This window comes from Manacus vitellinus, unplaced genomic scaffold, assembly GCF_001715985.3.
Source record: "Manacus vitellinus isolate BGI_N305 unplaced genomic scaffold, ASM171598v3 scaffold_12_pilon, whole genome shotgun sequence".
In the NCBI taxonomy this organism is placed as follows: domain Eukaryota; kingdom Metazoa; phylum Chordata; class Aves; order Passeriformes; family Pipridae; genus Manacus; species Manacus vitellinus.
In genome coordinates, this window is record NW_021938949.1 from 9208196 (window position 1) to 9224489 (window position 16294).

The window sequence follows — 16294 nt, forward strand, 5'->3', positions numbered from 1 at the left end:
TACGTCCATGGTATCTTCCATAGCTCTTGCTAATATAAAGATCAGTAAGATGTAGGATTAAGCAAGAGCAAGAGTAGAAGAATCTTAAATTAATATTGGAATTTCAACTCTGTCCACAGCACACTGTGTGTCTGACACTTTCAGGACTGAGATCTTGAATAACAAAGAATATACAAACCATCTTCCTGTGTTTTATTACAGGTCCCTCGAGTTCCCTCCTTAAGCAATCCCCAGTAGGCTGCTATTACCAAATACCTGAGTAAATTCCAGTAAAGCTGAGTGAAGATCTTAATTTTATCCCAAATATTGGTAAGAATTAAACCTGCCTTTTTTTTTTCCTGAGAACTGTTTTCCATGCAGCTCACAGGCAATGATTGTATTGACAGAACTTCTTGACAGCAATATGAATGTCAAGAAAATATTACAGGATTAGTTACAGACAGCCAGAGCACTTTGTGACTGAATTGGTTTATTGGTAGAAGAGGAAACCAAAGGAAACAAAATAATGTGGGTTCACTGCTTGCTTCCAGGAAAATGTCTAAAATGACCCAGAGGTGCAAAGCAGGATTAAATTTGACATTCCATTTTCTACACATATACAGATCTTTCTAGTCACCCCTTTGGTTTCCAGCATCACATACACTGGTGTTGCGCTGACACATGGACCCCATTCTCCAAATTAGGGATTTCACCTACACAGCTACTGTGCAGTCTGAGAGCATGAGATGGAGTGCCCCAGGAACGTCAGGACATCACCACCTCCAGCTCCTACCACCTGGCTCTGGCAGGGAGCAGAGGACAGAGCAGTGGGGACACTGAAAACAACAAAAAACCACCACCCTTCCATAAAGTCCTATAGAAATTAAAGACTCAGCTGCTCTGAAACTTTTTCACCCAGAGGAGAAAATAAGAGGACAAATGAAGTGAAATCAAGTCTTTTAGGCCATTTTTTCCAGATACACCTTTTCTTTCCACAACATACAGTCAGTCTTTAAACTACATCCTAAATCCGATTGCCTTTGCATCAGACCAGTAAGCACTCTGGTCAAATAGATCTATTTTTGATATGACCTTAATAGTTAAATCCTCCCATTAGGTACGTGCACACAGCTCCTGTGGACATAGCAAGACTTTCCCTGCATCTTGCAGTGCTGTTTCACAAATGATTAATATTCAGTTCTGCAAGTTTAATGAAGACATTGTTTCCACTTATCTACAGGTCAGATGGCAATTGCAAAACAACTTACTTGTTAGATGGCTGTAGCTTGCCTGCTGATATGTCTGATTATTTATGCATAATATCCATTTGCAGATAGATGACCATGTTAAATTATATGCCTTTGCCTTACTATTTCATGAGTTTTAATGGTTTTCCATTCTTTGTTTACAGGAAAGAAAGAATAACCACATGCTAATGACGTGCTATACCTGTGTTCTACATCTGCATCTTTAAAGTTATTGGAACTTCTTTCTAAAGGCATGTCAAAGACCAATGGCCTGAAATTTTTGATTTTTATGACAATAAAGATGAGAAGGAAGACTGAGGCCTTTTCTTTTTTCCAAAGGCAGCAGGATTTTTTTTTATTTTTTAACTATTCTGAGATCCAGCCAAAACTTTTCACACACGAGCCTCGTGCCCAGCTGAATTCCCTCCTGCACAAAGCCCCTTTGTACCAGTTACACCTAACTCCAACCCTGAAAACTAATTTCTTCCAACACCACTGGCCAAACACATGCACTCCACATGGGTACCACCTTTGAGGGATGAGAAAACCTAACCTGGGTTGCCAGAGAGCAGACATGGTCCACTTCCAGACCAGAGTTCGTGGCTCCAAATTGGCAAAGCCCATCTGAGTGCACTGCAAACAGATGGGAGGGAAGGAGGAAAGGCACAAAGACCTACAAAGCTGCTTTCTGGGAGCTTAAAGTCTGTCTCAGAGCTGAGACTCACTGACCCACAATTAGACAGGCAGCCCTGTGGCACTTGGCATTCAGCTTCTCCTCCAGGGACACGTGGGGAAGCTGAGGTTTGAGATCCAGCAAGAAAGGTCTGTGAATTGCAGGAGAATTTTCTTGCTTCTACATAAATGCAACTACTACTCTAACGTTATTTAACTAAAAATAACCAAGTCAGTTCTAGCTCCAAATGTGATCAGCCCATAAATAGTTGGATAAACTCCTTCCAGGCACATCATGTACTTGATTTCCATTTCCAACACGCACTAAAGCTCTGCTTATGCATAAGTAATGCCTACGAGTGGTAGATGGTAGATTTGCCCTCTTAAACATACAAACCACTCTCACCTTACTGAGCAAAGGGACAGGATGGTGCTTTTCCACACCGTGTGATCTCTGCTGCCTGAACACTGCAAGAGCCACTGCTATTTTTGTAGAGGGGAGTTTTTAACACCTGAATTGGAGATTTCAAAGAGCAACATGTGCTCACAGACAAAAGCGAGTCCGTGGGGAATTTGTGGGGACCTTGTGTTTCCAAAACTGCTTAAAAGAAGTCTCATTTTCATCATGCTTATCAACTGTGGGTGTTTGGAGCGGCAGGGGAGGCTTCAGAGCTCCTAATTTCCCTTCACCTTATTTTGCACTTCCAAGTCCTAACCCTGGGTTGCAAATTCAGAGCCACTTTGATGGATCACAGTGTGGCTGCCATGATGTTAAGTTAAACAACAGTCTCATTCCACGCTATAATTACTGCAAACAATTTCATAGTCTAAGGGGTGCTTTGCAAGGTTATGTATTTGCTAATGCTGCTTCTGTCACTGTTCATCACATGAATATTTTCTTTACCTGCTGTGTCTGTGTGTGCCTGAAAGAACCGTGGCGTTTTTAATGGCATAATTTCCTAGGATGAACTGCAAATCAGCACAGCATGGTTTGCATTATTTATATGCTGAGTCCTACAAATGGCAGGGAAAACACTGTAGATTTCCTGGAAATAAATATATTCATTATCCTGAAACCTTGTGCACAGTGGATGGTATGTCAGGAAAAGAATTTAATTACTACCTCAAAATCATTTTCATTTTGCTAGATTTGTAACAAAAATAGAATGTCTAGACATATTTTAATCCAAAGACAAAGGACTCCTTACCCACCCAAAAATATCCCATGTCGATAAATGTAGAAACATGACCTACTGTTGCTGCTAATCAGGAGAAAATTCTTAGCATTTTTACAGCATGAAATAAATTGTAGATTGAGCCAACTGGGAATGCTAATGACAGAAGCTATAAAATATTTTGTAACATCAATTATGACTAAAGGAAAAGGACTTGCACCATAGATCAGCAGAATATTTTGCAGCCGTGCTTCATTTAAGACCACGATTCCTGAACATGATTTGGGAGTTGATTTGCCAAGAAGAATGTTCAGGAATATATAATTGGCAGCTATGCAATTGTGGTGCTTCTGCAATTCAGTTGTAGCTGCAGAATTAGCTTCGATGGGAGGGCGCAGATCTGTGGAACCCACCTGACAAACCAGACTCCAGAGGAGTTCTACAGATCATATTAGAATCAATAATAAAGCATCTGATTTTGGTTAAGCCTTAAAATGGTTTTGTTAAATCCAGAACTAAAAAGTGATCTGAGAAATAACAAACCCCTCTTTTAAAAATTTGTTTTCACATGTTCCTTATTGTTATGCACAGACTACCTCCCTGACCACACTTCATAGGCAGATTCCAAGGAAATGCCTATTTCTTCTGCCTTTTGACATGCAGGATTTATCAGAGGAGGCCACTATTTTCTGCTTTACACGTCACATATTTCAGAACATCATTGTAACTTCACCACCTTGTCTTTAAAAACCTGCTTCTAAGGATCCTTCCATCTTGATGGAATTGCCATTTTACAGGGGACTGAGACAAGGAGAAAAGTTACATGGAAAAAGCCAAAGCCAAACTTATATTTTCTTCAATTCTCTTTCTCCCTGATACAAAAATTGTTTCCTTGCCCCAAAATAAACCAACCAGTAGATTCTGAATCAACACATTTTGAAAGCACCTGTTTCCCTCCCTGTGCAGAATACATTTCCAGTATCTATACACCACAGGAAAATAATTTCCCACCCAGATACTGCTTTTATTCTTCACACCACGCTTGCTGCAGCTCCCCATTAAAGACAGACAATATTTGGTCACAAGGTGGTTAAATTAAATCTCTCCTCAACACAGAGGAGTTATCCATGTTCAGCCTACAGTGTTCCAGCCAAATAATGCCTTGCTAATGATGTCTGCAGTTAGATGACAAATCAGGCTATTTAAATTGCTTCGGCACATACATCCTTTACAGGCAGGGTATCCAGGTAACCATCCTAGCATGGCTTCAAGGTGGGAGGGAGAAAGCAAGAGCTAATTTCTTCAGCTAGGTGGAAAATTAATCCTGAAGAGATTTGTCTGGTTTGCTATGATCAATTTGAAGAAAAAAATAATGATTATTTAAAAAGGTTTTTTTAAAATACGTAGTTAGGTAAGAGAGGACAAAATCCTTGTCTTTCAAAAATACGGTAAATTCTAGTTCTATTTCTGAAAATAATTAAAAATATTTAAAAGCCCTCAATAGGAACATTTTTTGCACTTTAGTACAGGTTAGTATCAACATGCTTCAAATGACAGGAATTTCAGATGCTGCAGCCAAACACCTTTTCGTAAGTTTAACGTTAACTAAAATTTAGAATAATACATTGTCTTGCTTGTTTTTTCTTTTCCCCTAAAAAAAAGTTCTGTAATACTTTTAATACTTGGTTAAGGAAATGTCATTGCTGACCAGCACTCGATGCTGTTATAGCTCCACTTGAGAGATGTCTGTTCATGTCCTTGAGTGCCTTTGAGAAGGTTTTGCTGCATTGGTGATGTTGGTTCGGTTGGAGATGGGGGATAGGGCACCTTTTTCATGCCCTGGCCTGGGCTGAGGCTTGTTCAGGGTTTCAACACGAGCTTCTCTGTCAAGAAGCCACATGGAGAGGCAGGAGATGGGACAGGCTTCCAGTCTGGGGGCCCTGAATATCTTTTCTGTGATTCTTCCCTTGGACCTCCTAAATATTTTAGGTAGGGTTAGAAGATTCCTCCAGCTGAGATAAAATGCTGAGATAAGATGAGAGATCAGATTTTATTTCCTCTGCAGGCCAGGAGGGCTGCAGTATTTGACCCCACACATGATAAAGGGGTGGGGAAGGGAAGGGACCCTCAGAGCCTGCACCATCCCTGAGTGGCTCAGCCATGGATTCTGCCTTGACACCTGCCAGCTGTACAGGCACTTGCCATTTGCTAAGACAGTGAAACTACTCAGGCCCCTGTGCTGTTCCTCCTGTGGTGCAGACCATTTTTTAAAGTATTCATTAGATCTATGAAATGGGAAAATACAAACATCTTCTGATATTCCCTTTCCTTGAAAACTATTTTGGAAATTATGACTCATTTACTTCTTTTCCAAACAGGAGAAGTAATATTTTCCAGCACTCCCTGAGGATGCATTTAACTAAAAGCTAAGCCAGATGCAGAAATGTCTGCAGAGGTTTTCATTCCTTTCATTAAAAAAAAAAAAAACCACAAACCCAAAACAACAAAACTGTAAAGTAAGAGTTAAAGTATTACTGGGTTTTAAAGCACCGTTGGTCTTTTGATTACCCTCAAAATCAGATCAGATCAGAGAAAACACAGCATATGACCAACTAGAGAAGGTCACATTGCAAAAGAATGCAGGTGGTCTCATTTTTTAACAGCAAACGCCATAGAAGCACAAATCTTCCAGCCACCAAAGAGACTCTCCTGGTCTGACAATTGCCACATACAATATCTGATGAACTCTGATGTCTTACTGCTCAAGGATAAAAACCCAGCATGCAGGGGCTGTAGGAACATCTACACAGTCAGAGGGAAAAATCTTGTATTATTACAGCAAGCACTTATTTTATTCACCAGAATTAAAACCCCTTTGCAGACAAAAGTGGGGATTTTTTTTTTCATCCCACAAAGCAATTTTAGATTTCTATAGAATCATTCAAAAGCAATTAAAATCCTGCTTCTGTTGATGGATTTGTATTCCTTGCTTGCAGTGATGTCAGGCTTTGAAATTCAGGGCTGTTGAGTGTAATTCTGTGGGGCTCTGGAGTCACTGCTGAGTGCCAGAAAATACTTTCTGTAAGTTCACATATATTAAATGGCTTTGGTAACACCAAAATAGTTTTGTAGACATGTAGTTTTTAAAATCTAGAAGATATTGCAATAAAGAATTGGTGAAACATCTGGTGATTCAATACAGTTTTTAGGGGAAGAGAGAGATGAGAGAATCCAATAATCTAATAACAGTAAAGAAGGACCTGGAAGCTTTTCCAAATTGTGGTACTGAAAGAGTGACAGGGAAAATTTAAAAAAAAAAAAAGGGAACAAAATCCTTCACAAACAAGCAAGTAAACAACCCAAACCCAGCATCTACATAAAAATGATTCATAGTCCTCATCCATTTAAAGGTCTGTGTTATTTAAACAAGTAAGTGAGCCTCCAATACAAGTGTTTGTTTTGGCTTCATTCTATAAAACAAAGGAAATTGTTGTTAAAAATGTAATTCAGATGTCAGCAGCAGGAGGCTGTTCCCAATTGCAGAGACACAAAATGGCAGGATTAATACTTCTGGGCCTGGAATTGAATCAGAGGGATGAGCACTGATATACAACCCTGAATAAAAGGAGCAAGCCATGCCAAACATAATGGGGTTTTGGGCACCTCCTGCAATGCAGGTACCATTCTGATCCTTGAAAAGGTCCTTCTCCTGCCAAAGGATGCATCACATAATGGGAAAAGTATAGGGTCAGCAATATTGGATACATAACCTTGCCAAAACATCAGAATAACACTGATCAGTGATTATGGCAATTGGCTTCTCAGCACCAGAGATACTGAGACTGGCATCATGCCAAGAGTCTGGTGTTTGTGGGTAAACAGGGCAATTTCTGTCCTTAGGCCACATTTAGGCTACAGAATTGCTGCATTGTTGCTCTTTGAAAGGGAAATTAGTTAAATAAAGCTGTAATCACGCTGCTGCCTGACACAGGAGATTGTTAGTGGTCACTAGGCAGAACTGGCAGAAGGTGTGGACTGGCTCAAAAATGATGAGATCCATGGACACCAGCAAAGCCCAGCTGAAATCAGCATGACAAGAATTGTCCCTTATGCTGCTGTTGCAGGTGCAGCTCAGCCCTTAGCAAAGTTTGGGGTGTGGAGTGCTGCTGGAAAGGAGGGAATCACAATGGAGCTAACCAGGAGAGGCAAGACTGGTTTAATGTCCTAATGTTGGGCTTCTGTAGCACAACCAGTCTAAAGGGAGGGATGGGACCATCCACACACAGAATGAGCATTATATCACAAACAGATCCTGTGTCTTCACAGCATCACACCCTGCACAGCAGGGAACAAGGCAGGCTGAAAGCAACAACCAATTTTTTTTCTTCATTTTTCTCTTCCCCTAAACTCAGAGTAATAGATACAAATAGTTGCTCTCCTGCAAATGATGTTTGAACTGAGGCTCACAGGAAATGAAGGCAGTTGAGGGGGGGCTGTAAAAGGCTGTTCATTAGCCCTGCCTTCTTTATGAGCTTCTTCTTTCCCAAAGCCATATGGGCTTGGGAGTGCAGCAGAACAGGGGACTCGTGTTCAAAGAAATGACAGGATCCAGGCCTGTAAGGAATTCCTCCCCCATCCCTTCAGATTATGGGGTTAATTAATAACAGTTAATTAACGATGTGTCAATCATCATGCAATGCATGCCTGTGTGAGGAAAGCTGCCCCTCAGCATGATAAGCATTAAGGCCTTCCCTGGAGAAAGCCCCCGTGACAACTCCTGTGAAGCCTCAAAGAGGATGTTTTAATCCTTTTATCTCAGGATTCCCTTCTGGTGAGAGCCAGCCTCTCACAGGAAACCACCTAGCAGAGGTGGTTAAAAAAATAATTGCTGTGCTGTTGTCTTCAAGGTGAGTCTCTGGAGGACACAGGACAGTGCCAGGTGCCAGCTGTCCCCAGCAGGGAGCTCGGGCCGAAAGCATCTCAAAAACCACCTGGTCATGGGTGATGGAGTAGCAGTCACGGGTAGAATGTGAGGGGAATCATCTCTGCTGTGAAACACCCCGTGCCCAAGCCAGACACCCCACCACTGTGCCTGCTCTTCCCATGGTAACTTCAGGAGGAACGGGCATTTGGACACGAGCACGGAGGAGCTCTGCTCTCACTCCCTGTGCCAGCTGAGCATCCCAGGCTCTTGGCTGCCAGGACACTCAGCCCATCTGCTCGCGTGGCACGGTGCCCGCTCGCAAGTTGTCAGACAATTTCACGGGTGCCAAAAGAACCTGGGTTTGAATAGGTGGCCTGGATATGCTGCAAAATCCATCTCTTCTGCATGGCCTCGCTGACTGCTAACGGAGCAGGGCCTGGCTGTGCTCACACCGCCTGGAGCCGTGGGCTCCTTTTGGGCTGGCACTGCCCCTCCCATGCCTCAGCGTGAAAGCAGAGGCTGTGCCGTGCTTCAGGCGAAGCATTAGTGCCCTGAGTACTGCTGAAGCACAGAAAAAGCAGCTTCCGTACCAAAATATCCAGTGTATGCCAAGATGACTTCAAGGCACCGTGATAGCATCAGCAACACAAAAGCCTGACTCTGGGAAGCAAAGGCACGAGTGGAGCAGAAACCCCCGCGGCTCCCCACGGCAGTGACAAGTAGGTCAGGCAGAGCAAAAAAGGGCATGTTTTGGGCTAAAATCCCAGTTACCCAGCTCTCATACCTGGCCTCCTGAGAGGCTGCAAAAAAAAAGATGGTTTCAACTTGGAGCTGGCTCTGGGAATAGAAAAATTAGGCAGACAATGAGAAATGCAGGCTTTGCCTGACATAGACTCAAACAAAATACAAGGCAGTCATACTGAAAACTAAAGAAAATTATACCAATCATTGCTAGATTTCCCATTAAACCTACAGATTTGTTTAATGCCTTCATTTCTTTTGCTGCTTGCTACCAGCTGATCAAAGCAGTTTAAAATCCATGTACAGACTGTGTATAGCTGAGGTCTGTGTAAAATATTTCTGCTATTACAGGTCTCCATGGCATTATGTGTCCTCTGGCCAGGTGAACACCCTGGCATGAAGAACCTGGACTACCAATTATCAAGGTTTACAAAAGGGCCTTGAAGTACTAACAGGATCATTTGGCTGCTGCTGCTGAGAACGGTATCTGGTTTATATGCTGGCTTGGGGTGTTTTGTTATCTACAGCACATAATCCAGCACTTTAAACTGCTTCTATTTACAACAGTTTGGCTGTCCCCCCCTACTCTCCAGCTCCCACACATTTTCAGATGCTACTTACTCTGGGTTTCTGCTACTTCTTCACATGCAAATGAGTCTTTCAGGCTTTCTCACTTTTATTTACCCACATGCAGAACATCACAGCACGGTGGAAAATTGTAAGTTAAGAAAACTACTAGGACTATTGAACTAGACACTGAAAATGAAAAACTAAAAAGTCAGAAGCGTTCGCTGTGCCCTGAAGCTGTGTTGTTAACAGCGATTTTGGCTATTTTAAACACACTTTTTTTGTTTGTTTACAACAGTGAGTCACCAATAGCCCCATGCCAAGGGCGTCATTTGGATGTGTGCTGTGCCCTCTCTCCTAAGCTTTGCCAAAACCTTCCTGTCTCAACCTGCAAGACACTGTTGCTTCAGTTGTGAGTCTGTCCCAAATGCCACACAGTTTTTGCATCGTCACTGACCACGGGACTGTGTCACCTGAACTGGTGACCTGAAGTTGAACGTGGGTCCTCAGCCCTAAACATGCTGTTTCATCAGATCCATTTCACTGCTGCTAATCTCCTGCCCCTTCCAATGGCCAGCAGCCCTAACCCAAGAAACCTGTAGAAACGTTGAGGGTTTAAATGAGCAAACAAACATCAAACAAATCTCAATCTGCATCCTCTGAAGCAGTGGGGATCCCCAGAGCTATCCCTGTGTAAGAGAAAGACCAGGGGCAGAGAAGGAGCAATTTAGATCCATAAAACATCCAAAAATAACTCCTCCCAAGGGGCAAGATGAGCACAGTGCAACTCATCTCCAGGATAAAGCTGTGAGTGCTGCTCCAGAGAGAAAACAACTTCAGCCTGTGGTTTATGCCACAAGTCTTGCACAAATCATTTTCCCTCCCTGAATTTCAGTCTCTTGAGCCCAGTTTAAGGATTACAAATTGTAGAGAAACTGAGACAAATTCCCATGGAATGTTTCAGGGTAGTGGTATCTGCATACGCCACTAAAAACATTTTGGGCACATATTTTTTGCTTAGATTTACTAGGACATCTTACCTCAATGCTCCACCAATGAGTCCCCTGTGTGCCAAGCCCTGTTACTCAGCAGTAAATTACAGATTATGCATTTCATGCCAGCTCTTCCCTCGATAACATTTGCTGCTTTTCTGCACTGTTGATACATGGCAAAATGTGTGAAATAAGGAACAGGGGAACTAAAGTGGTTCTCTGATTAAAAGACAAAGCCACAGGACTGCACTTTTTGGTATGCAGAAAATTAAAGTGAAGAAGTGGTTTGATTAAAATCAGACACTGAAGATGGTTCTTTCCTAATACACTGTGGCAATGTAAAAAAAAAAAAAGTTAGCTATTGTGATAACTGGCTTAAAAAAAATATAATTAACACCAGCATGTCTTTGTTCCCAAAGACTAATTAGCAAGATTCTGTAAGCACCTAGAAGGCATCTAATCAAGCAGAGACAATTCTATACTGTAAAATGTGACTCAGGCCTCCCTTAAAATGGGGATAAGGGGCAGGTACAGGCAGGACCTGTGGTCGTTTGTGTCTGTGTAAGACAAGAACAAATATATTGAGCATCGTGTTACCATCTGCTGAAAGCAGCCCAACAAATGAGTTGTAGAAAAATGCAAGGCTGGAATTATTTGTGCAAAAAGCCACAGAGACAGTGGGGCTGGCATTTCTGGGAGCTGCAGAGTGAAGTCTTCTCCTGTCCAGAGCTGAAGAGATGCCGTGGGGAGGTCTGGGGAGAAGGATATGGGGAGAACTCACCAACAGTGGTGGATGGCAGCTTCCTAGTACTGGGAAGTGGGATGGGGCTGAAGCCCATGGACATGGTGATATCCAGCAAAACAGCCCTGGTTTGCTGCAGGAAGGTCTGCTCCCTCCCACCTTTGGGATGCTTATTATCCCATCTGGCTTAGGGCAGCTCCTGTCTGGCTCCAGGAGGGGATAATCCAGGCTAGGTCGGTTTGGGACAGCACAAAAGACCTGGTGCCCAAAGAGAGGGAAGGAGATTTGTTTTCCCCTTCCTGGCTGCTGGCACAGTGAAACCTGCTGTCACAGACCCCAAAGATCCTTATCTAAACAGACCTTTGAGCTACCTGGACTTGGCAGCCTGGGGTCATTTCACAAACATGTTTGCAGAATTTGAGAATAAACTGTTCCTGAGCTGGACGGGATTGATCAATATTTCAGTCAGCAGTTGCTGAGCTGTGGCAAGGGAAAATGCAGTGCATGGTGACAGACAGACACTGGATTTTACTGCTGTCCAGGGCCATTAGTCAGATTCCATCCTGATCCAGCTACCCTTGAAGTAACCACAAATTTTCCAATCTGCATAAATGAGATTTGGACCAGAGGCACTGCTGAGTCCTAGGACACAATTTGCATTGAAATACTGAAGAAGTCTGATCTGATGAACCGGATTAGTTATAAAAGAGAAAAACAGTTCATGCATAATATAGCAAAAGTTAAAGAACTAAAATACTACAGAGCAACCTCCACTGTCCTCCTTTAGGACCACATTCAGATTCATGCACTTTAAATATCAAGAGATCTAATTCATCCAGTTAACTCCAGATTTATTCCTGATACAACTACAATCAAATCTGCCTATCAGTCTCACTCAGGTAAACATTTCAGCAGGGATCTGGTAGGCAAGGATTTGAATGCCCTTAAAAAGCCCTAAATCTCATGGATGAGGCCCACAGAATATCTGATTACTGATTATTACTTCCAGCAGCAAAGAAAGCATTTCTTCTTCATGATGTAACAAGACAGCACTCCTTGCAATTTTAAAATACGCCTACATAAACTGAATGCTGGGATTATCAGACTCAACCCTTCCAACCAGTTTATTCAATTTTAGGTCTCCAGTAACCCACCTTGCACAGAACCAGTGTTCTCCAGTGACTGGTACAGTAACACAGCTTAAGCCAAGGGACAAATCTCAGCTGCTGGGCTGCACTTTGACCAGTGGCTGCTCATTTGGGTTTCACACAGCACATTCCAGCGTGCCAAAGTGTTAATCCTCGAAGGCTTCTAGCATAGCAGCTACTGGATGCATATCTCACTTCTCTCGCTGCTCAGAGAAAACATTGCAATTTGATTTAATTGCTATGTTGACTTATAACAGTATGTTTATACTGGATGCCTGCCAGCTCACATGCAACAGGTTGGCAAAATGTATTTCCTCAAAACAGCATGAGATGCAATGTAATAAGGAAAGCAATCTTTCAGCTGCCTCGGTTCTGGAGTTCGTTTGAACTCCTCTGACTTGGAAGCAATGCTACCAATTCAGAAGGATTACACCAGCCTAATTGATATGATAATCAGGCCTGGAGGCTGCACTTCCCAGGTACAACAGCCACACTGCAACTTCTTAAAGGGAATATAACTGCAGGAAATGAAAGCGATTAACAGTTGTTTGTATTATGGGGATTGTTTGGCCTATTTAATATCCCTATCAAAAGATGCATTATTTGTTGAACAGTCCTAAAAGGAAATCAAAGAGAAACTTGAAGAACGTTGCTAATCCTTTGTCACTGTAAGTATGACATCTAAAAGCCAGTAAAAAGCTGGGCTTTGCCAATTGAAACAAAAATCATAGAATCATAGAATCATTTAGGTTGGAAAAGACCCCTAAAACCATTGAGTCCAGCCACTAACACAGCACTGCCAAGCCCAGCTGTTACCCCAGCACACTGTGTTCAGCACTACATCACATTCCCAAGTGTCACCTCCACATCCCCAAGCGCCACTCTCAGCTTCCCATGGCCTTGGCTGCCACATTTCAGCCCAGGGGACAGCACCCATGTCTTTGAGCCAAAAGGTAGCTACAGGAACTTTACAGAAACAGAAAGGTGAGTGTGCTTGTTTCATTTCCATAGAGCACCAGCTTTGCCCTAGGCTGTGACTGCCCACTGGTTTTGTGGTTGGCGCTGGGATGGGTCAGGGCTCTGAAGGTGCAGGAACATGGAGATGCTCCCAGTGGGCAACATTATTTCAACAGCAGCAAGTTTCAGGAGGGACAGCAAGGGCAAAAGTTACAAAAAATGTGGTCAGCAGCGTTTGATAAGTTACTGAAGGAGACGACCAACTGTGATTCAAGGGCACTTCATTTTTTGACCCCAAAGTCTCCTCTGGCCTGGTATCACCCTCATGCTGATTGGTTCTCCTTCACTAAAGACTTTAACTTTGAACTTCATCTACTGAAAGAAACAGCCATGTGGCTCTTACCAATACTGTATTGTGACTTATAATACCAGAAGAAAAGAAAAAAGATGTTAAAAATATCCAGTAAAATCTAAAGTTGGAACAGAACTGGCTTTTATCTGTTTCAGCCAAAAGCAAGTTCACAAGATACAGTAGTATTTCTTTGAATGGAACAAATAAACCTCAAAGATTTTATAATGAATACCCCTTCTGCACATTTGTACAAAGCAGTCTATAAAACTGGGAATGAGAGATGACATTCTTAAACACAGACCACAGGACACTTTTCTCACAACTCCAGTAACTAGGTATCATTTTCTATTGGATCCTATTTGGCTTTTCCATAAGGAACTGTAAAAACCTCTCTCAAAATCCTGGCACCAGTGTGTGCAATAGGAATCCTAACACTGGCTATGTTGGAGCAGAATATCCCTCTTCAAGAATAAAGCCTTGGGAGGGAAAAAAATAGCATGTTGGTTTTGTGGCTCAGCCAGCTATTTAACTCCACAAGCTCACAGAAACAAAGGGGAACCAAATAAAACTAGAGAGCATATGTTCCTCTTGGAGAAATGAGGCAAAACCCTTTGAAATTTATGGCTCTACCCATCCCTACCTGGTAAGTCATAGAGAAAGCTGCAACTGCAGATATCAGCAATCATGAAAATAGGTTTTATTATGCTGTATGTACAATACTAGTACAGTTAGACACACTAATCATGGGAGAAGGGGAGGTTGCTATTTTTCTTCTGTCCCATATGGTAATAATTTTGCATGATTGAACTGTTATGAGCTAAATAAAACTACACATTAAGTTAAGATACATTGCAAACACATTAAATCTTCCCTGGAGTTTTAGCAAATACGTGCTTTTTCTATCATGCATTTAGAATTAGTAAAGGAATCTACACTGGGCCATAGGATTTATAAATAGATTTGGCTTCCTCTGCAATACTTTATGGGCCATTATTTCAGAAATGAAGATGCAGAGCCACGAATAAATAAAATAATTGCAGCTGATCAGGCTTTATTTACTGCTATCCCATTTCCCTGACTTCTATGCTTCCCTCCTCTCATTTGCTCCACTATCCTGAATCAATGACCAGATGAAGAGCTGTCAGTTAATGTGAAACACAGAGCATAAAAGATGCCAAAGGCTGATTCTGGTTTCCCCACTTCCAAATCCTGCCTGGGCCTTTCCAGAGCTGGCTTTCTCCCTGGATAAATTCCACGTGGAATTGGGAGGCTGGAAAAGGGCAGAGCCAGTCAGATGAGTTCTGCAGGGTCTCCACCAGTTCTCCAGGGAGCACATTTTGCTGTGACTCCCCTGCAGAAGTCACTGCCAAAGGTCTGGAGACCCCTATTGCCTCTTGTCCTGAGAAAGAACACCCAGCTTTGTGAAGCCTCAATCAAAAGGGTACCCTGTAGAAAAGAGAGAGCACCAGAATCAGCCTGCAAAGTATCTAGGGAGTGAAGAAGATCCTACAAGAAGTCTCCTAGATTTAAAGCCTGGGTTTTTTTTTTATTTTTATTTCATTCTCGGTTGCTTCTTTCTGTATAAAGAAATGATGCTGCAAACCTCTCCAAGAACATCAACCTCAGTCCACAAGGCGGTGAAAGAGGCCAATGGGACCAGATGCCAAAGGAACCAGGAAGATTTACGCTGGGTGAGCATCTGGCTCCCTGTTCACCGTTATCAGAATGAAGACAAATGCTTGCAAACACCCTTATTCAAAATCACTAATGTGTTCAGTGATGCTCAGCACAACTGCAGCAGCATTGCTCCTGTAAGGTCTGCTGACTGGAAAAGCAGATGCTGAGTGCTTCTTCCAGGGGTATATGTGATGCAAAGAGCAGTGAGGAAACAGTGCACTGCTGCCCCTCAAATCAAGCAAAGGGAATGATTAAGACATCATTTTCTGTTGTTGTTCTAGTGGATGGTAGTAATTGCTTCTACACAGGAATGTGGCTACACTTCTATTGTCATCCATCATCCTGCTGAGGCTGTGTATAGCACAGTAGCAGTGGCAAACTTTTGATTTGACCTCATTAGCATTCCCAGAATTACAATGTCATACCAATGATAAAGACTGAGATTATCTGCATCTGAGAAAACAGAGAAGGAGCAAATCACACACTGTGTAAAAAGCCAACAGTGCAACCACGACTCTGCCAAATACTTAAAGGCTGCTTGAAACCCCCTTGGTTCTTGATTTTGCACATGAGACAAGACACAATTAGGAATTGTGCCTATATATATCAAACTTGCAGATAAAGGGGATGAGTTCATGCACTGGTGACCTGAAAATTTGGGGAGAGGACAGGGAGAGGAAGGACAGATGCTGGAGCAGATGCTCTCTGCTACCACCTTCCCTCTGACTTGTCAATATTGTCTGTGCTTCCTCCAACCTCTCCCAGGCAACCAGAGATCCACTGAAAACAAGGAAAAATTTGTGTGCAATTGGAAATAACAAATTTGCACAAATGCCTTGTGCTGCCTGAAAGTTCATAGGATTTCCTTGTGATTCCCAGGACAGATGAACATAGGGAGGGTTCCTGCACAAACTTGGGTTTGAGGGGAAGTGGGACCAATTCTTTGGCCCTTCTGCAAGTCAAATCTGTACTTTTCTGAAGTCAATCTATAGCAAAATCTATAGTGAAATGGCGAATTTCTGAGTCTCCAGCCAGCAGCTTCCCTCTGAGCTGTGCTCCCCACTACAGCTCTAACACAATGCCAACACATATTCCAAACCACTCTTCTCAGTTACTTTAGT

General features: G+C 42.5%; 1 protein-coding gene across 1 annotated transcript in view; it reads right to left on the minus strand.

Moving 5' to 3' along the window:
- The window catches only part of FAM20C (FAM20C golgi associated secretory pathway kinase), a 53526-nt gene that overhangs the window by 25189 nt on the left and 12043 nt on the right, over nt 1-16294 (minus strand).